The following is a 6,000-nucleotide window of genomic DNA, read 5'->3' as shown; positions in this document are numbered from 1 at the left end:
CGGAGATCTCTAAGTTCTTCATCTACCAAGTTTCGAGAAATCTTCAGGAACAGATCCTGACGAGGATCGTCCGCCATCTGGGAAACTCTTTGGCGCTTCATCTGCCGAAAAGCCCCCAGTCATATTTGGAAAGAGCGCCAGTCTATTTGACGTCGGTTTTGTTCATTTTCAGGATCTCATCAATTATATCATTATTCTTCTGTAACTTAAATTCTTCCACCTAAGAAGAACCCTCTTCACTATGGGCGCTACAGCAAGGCATGCCGCGTTACATCCAAATGCATCTTTGTAGAAATATAAATGTAGGATAAGACGTCACGCCTACATGAAGAATATGTTGGTACGGTTTCTGGGGTAAGGTCCTTTTGCTGATTGGTTCGTTTGTTGTTTATGATTGCGCACGAGCGCGTCGGGAGGGACCGGCAAATGAACTTGCCATTGGAACATATACATGTAGTAGCTAAGTCATGAAAAATTATTACATCTGCCTATATTCCAAACCTCAAGTCTTTACGCAAGATTTCAAAACAAAAACTGTATTTGTCTGAATATTTGGGTACACAATTAGGTGGTCGAGTCCGTGATTTTGAACAGTTACAACCAAAAGACCAAAACCAGGATTTTACCCCTGTCCAAATGTAAGTTCAACCAATCAGACCGCAAAGTGAAAGCCATCTTATTTAGGTAGGTAGGTAGTCGACGTGCTTACGCACCGTCGGGGTTATGCCCTTTCGTTGGCTGATACAAGACGGGGATGCGCCAGGTCTCCGTCCGGGTGAATGAATCATCACACACCGGGGCATGCCCCTACTCGTTTTCGAGAGATGTGCTGGGTTCTTTTGCGTGCGTGGGGTGTGGCTTTCCCCAAACACGGGACCTCCATTTAACGTCCTATCCGAGGGACGTCCCTAACCGAAGCTAGGTAGTCATTTACACCTGAGTGAAGTGAGGAAATTTGTGTTAAGTGTATTTCCCAAGGTCACAACGTCGGGGCGCATGCGCATGTACAGACATGACATGGCAACCCGGGATCGAACTCGGGTCCCTTTTTTTTGACAGCCGAATGTTCCAACCATTACGCCACAAATTTTTTATTACTCAATTACATGGCAGAGAATGGCAAATGACAAGTTGTGGCCAGGTCTGAAGAAAAGAAAACACACACCGCAGAAAGCTGTACATTTCTTAACAAAAGTTTTCCATGAGAAAGTATTATAAACTAAACTACTGGTCTACACTTGTCGTGCGGTGCGTGTCGCAGGACAGATTTTTGACCCGTGTAAATAGGCCTCGGCGACGCGCCTCGGCGTTTTTCTTGTGGCACCTCCAGGGTTGACGTACGACAAATCGCAGGGAGTCTGCGGCACGGTCCATCCTCGTGTAAACGGAAGTGTCGCAGGCAGCCCATTTCCGTGTCGGCGGGTCACTAGTCTAGGGTTCACAGCAGTGGGACGGGCGCCGGCGCGCGACGGGATCCGCAGTCGTTGTGTGTGTACCGAAAAGTGTCCTAGGCGAATGTGGTAAGACAAACGTCGTATGTCGTGAAAAGTGCCTCGTGTAAACCGGCCCTTAGTTAGATGACAGTGTTTTTTCTTTACATATCTACTCCTCTTAACACATAAGACTACAAGGTTTGAGGAATATTCTTGTAACTGTTATTATACGTGACTGATGAACCTCTTCAACGATAAGACTACAAGTAATTCGTAGTTACAGCTACCACACGTGTACGTTCTTGTTAAATGTGTCATCTGTAACAGTGATCCAGAACCAGATAATTACTCCGGGAAGGAGGATTACCTTCTTCTGGGAGTATTGGAAATGCTTTTGTTTGCGCGTTCGTAGCTAGAACTCACATTCTCGTCGTCGCATCGGTGTGTTACTTGGCATATCGTTTGCCCAATCCTTGGTTTGCGGCCAGGTTGGGCGTGATGATGAACGATGTCTTTGTTACACCATAACTTCTTTTATCGTCAACGTAATATCGCAATTGCTCCCCTATAATTAATGGCATGTGCCACTGCCCTCCCATAGAGACCATGCTTTAAATCCGTTCCGCATCGCTGAATGTCGTAAGCAGATACAGGGTACATCCTTTCGCTACTTGCTGTGATCGTGTAGGCACTGTTGCATTGTAAAATAGACAACGTGCATCACCACACGCAACCTAGCAAACGATATGCCAAGTTACATACCAATGCGGCAACGGGAATTGTGACTTGTAGCTGCAAACATGTGCAGAGTGACCTCCAGTCTGTGTATTAGTATGCTATGTCCAGTCGTAGCTCGCGATCGTATACTAGTACGTGCACACGGGGCGAGCGGTGCACTTTTACAGAAAATGGGAAATCTCTGGACCTTCAAACTTACCACAGTTGTAGTTATGTGAATTTCCTATAGTAGCACTGTTTCAGGCTGCATGCCCAACTTGACATGATTGATAGGTTTAGATCAAAGGTCAATGTGCGCGAAGGGACAGAAAGGTCTACTTTGCACAGGTTTCGGGCTAAAGCGAGTAAATTACATGCTTTTTTATTCGATTCTAAGGAACTTTCTGATATAGATAGACTAAAAGCACAGTCGTAAATGAATCTTGTAATGATAAAAAGTAAATACAATTGAAATCAACGGTAAATCCTGTAAATGACTAGATCAATATTATTTCTCCCCCCCCTCCGAATTTATAAATGGTAGAGCCCTCAAGGAAAACAAAACATGAGTCAGCAAGGAGGGTAATCCATTCGAACTTGTAGGAGTGAAGTCATAAAAAAATTACCTATATTTCAAACCTCAAGCTTGTAGCCCCACTGCAAAGCTAGATTTATCAGGTTTGTTTGGGTACAAAACTTTGAGGTCGAATCCAGCGGTTTAAAACGTTATAATAACCAGAAGACTAGAGTGGCGTGTGGATGCCACCCCTGTCCCAATGGAAATGGGTCAATCCTTGTCAACTGCGCCTAAGGGTAAAATTTCAACTTACCTGCACTTATCTATTTTCTTATCGGTAGCCTTATGACACGCTATAGGCTGCGAAGAAAAACCAATGGAAGGTAAAAAGAAAAGGTAAGGATATATCATTTTTTGCTGAGATACGGATAGAGCACATTTGTTTGCCGATGTTACTGGGATTGAAGAATGCCTGATAGGTGACATCCCAACTGAAGACAACAAGCAGCATTTAGGCAGCTCTTTTGGAGCTTTCGAACCTTTTTCACAGGCAAGTTTCTACAATCATTCGTCATCCGACATGGGAGATTACAGTTTGTTTCATAGTTTTTACGGTTGCTAACATTGTAGCTGCGTTTTTGTATCTGAATGTGATTAATTTAATATATGGTAGATCTAGCAGTATTGCCGATTCTACTGGTAAAGATCGGATCGGAGTTTCTCTCTCTGATCATGGGGTGCTAGGAATATGTTGGGGTAGTCTTTTATTTATAAATCCTAAATCTCAAGTCAGTTCATTCATCTGAAGTCCCATAATAGAAGTTGAAAAGTTCTTAACGTAGTTTTTAATATATCTTAACCTTTAAAGACTCCAATCGGGATTTCTACCCAAACATATAATAGCCACCAGTGACTTGTCTGTGATCAGGCTTTCAGTTTTCAATTATAACATAGCATCATTGCCAGACATTATAAACACAAATTAGCCCTTTTTGAAGATAGCAGTTCAATACTTCAACCATAGGCGATTATTCATGTGTCTTTAAACACATCATTGACATTTCAACCAATAAACAATCGTGTGTTTTCAGTCTGGAAAAGCTTCGCGATCTCCGTAACTATGTCAGCGGAGGAAGTTATTTACTAAAGGGATTCGTCGAAAAAAGCTAATGCTCTAGAGATCTTCAACCAACTTGAGAAACAAGTTGAAGCACGGCGATATCTCGCTTCTGGCAAACATCTTGAGAAAAATCGTCAGACACTAGTACGCTAAACTGACTGATTCTTGACTAACTGCATGGCGAAGAACAGTCGTTAGAGAGAAAACATCTACAAATAGTTCCGTCTTTTTAAAGGGCAAATTCGTAATCGAGTAATCCGTACATGAGTAATCCGTTTTCTTCAGTAGCCATTCGAATTCACAAGAACAGTCTCTTGACTTGTGTCTTAGAGCCACAAAGCAGATATAGAATATATAAAAGGTTACACACATGTATGAGTAGTATGGGCATATGCTATATCTGAGAAATAAGGACATCCCCTCTCCAAAGACTGTTCCCTAAAACACATCACATCTGGCTTTTAGATGTTTGAATGCTTTGGATTGTAGTATATGTTCGAATCGTCGTTACAGTGACACAAAATTACAATTTGAGAACAGTTGTCCGAGGGGAGTCCCCTAACAAACGACAGCCAACAATCGCGACGATTGCTTTGAAGTACACTGGTACTTTCTTGCAAGAGGACGCCGTCAACGTGAAAAAAATGCATTTTCTCCCTATTTTTCCAATTGTCATTGTACGCTGTGGCGTTGCAATTGCGCTCTGTGGCATTGTTCGTTGTGGTGCTGTGCATTGTGGCGCGTCACCGCAGTCCAGCGCGCTTGTCCTCGGTGGAAGAGGCGGCCTCCTACCGACGATTCTCGATCGTCAGCCGATCTGGCGACATATAGCTAATCTCCAAGCAGATCTACACGGGCACGGGCTACGGTGCCCAATTGGATCTTATCTGGCGGACTGGATCTTCTCTGGCAAGCATATACAATTTTGGCACCGTGTATATCTGCTTGGACATTCTTTTCGTTGCCATCACTGACAACAGTTTGTAGCCTGTGATTGGACGTAGCGTCAGTGTATTTGAAGCTTTTAATAGGAAAACACATTTCTGTATTCATCAGCGATTGTAAGTTGGGGATAAATCCAGCACAATCGTAGCGATGGTGGGAATGAAGAATATATAATATTGACTGTAGTCACTGAATTGTAGTTTGTTAGGGGACTCCCCTCGGGAAGTCCTCTCGGACAACTGTTCTCAAATTGTTCACAAACATCTACAAGGAAATCGCGTCATTAGAAATTGCCATTCGTATAAAAGATAATTAGGAAATAAGAACCAAGCTAACTGAAAAATTGTATCAATTTACCTAAAACTCAAATTTGGGACGAACGTTAACAAGAATCTATCCATAACTTACTATCCTAAAGATCTCACGAGCTCTACGGCACTTTTCCATTACTGTAAATGGTCGCGTTTTGTACAGCGATTTGTAACCATGTCCTCTATTTTAAAAGAGTGATATCTTTATTACTGTATATATTCTGATATAACAGTTATCCTGATTATTCAATACAGATACAGGACTGTATGTATACTTCGCTATGTATACGAAGTCATGATTACGATACAATTCTCACACACTATGCGTTCGAGACATGCACTTAGTATAAAACTTTGAAATTTCAAACATGAAGCAAACAAAACCTCCTGGGCGACACTTAGTTCCCAGAAAAGACGTCGCCTTTCTGTGTACGGGACTGGCCCACCTTATTTGCATGATATTTGGCTGAGGCGGATATATATACGTCTGATTGATGACTGTTGTAAAGGTGGGGCTTATGGGTGACTAGGCAGTTGTTTACTTGGTAGAGCCAGTCGGTCTACTCGGTTAACAGAGAAAACAACAAAAAATAGGCTCTGAGTTATCCTATCCAGTCAGTCTACTTGTTAAATTTTGAAGCAAAACAAAATGGCCGCTGAGCCATCCTAGATCCTATCCAGTCAGTCCGAGTACTCGTTAACTTTTGAACCAAAAAGAATGACCGCTGAGTATTCCTAGAACATTTTCCCGCGCCAATATTTTCGCGCCGAAATGTTCCCGCTCGAACATTTTCCCGCCGAAATATGTTACCGCTCCAACATAGTGCAGGCAGACAATAAAATGCCGATCCAACAAAATATGTTGCTGATCGCGATAGGTAAATGTGTAAAAAAAGATGGTTCTAAAGTAAGAACAGCCGGTGGACTCCAATAAGATAAAGATTCCAATGTTCCCAG

The sequence above is a fragment of the Branchiostoma lanceolatum genome, chromosome 13 (assembly GCF_035083965.1).
Source record: "Branchiostoma lanceolatum isolate klBraLanc5 chromosome 13, klBraLanc5.hap2, whole genome shotgun sequence".
Classification (NCBI taxonomy): Eukaryota; Metazoa; Chordata; class Leptocardii; order Amphioxiformes; family Branchiostomatidae; genus Branchiostoma; species Branchiostoma lanceolatum.
The sequence above is the reverse complement of the archived record's forward strand: the minus strand, read 5'-3'. Positions refer to the sequence as shown.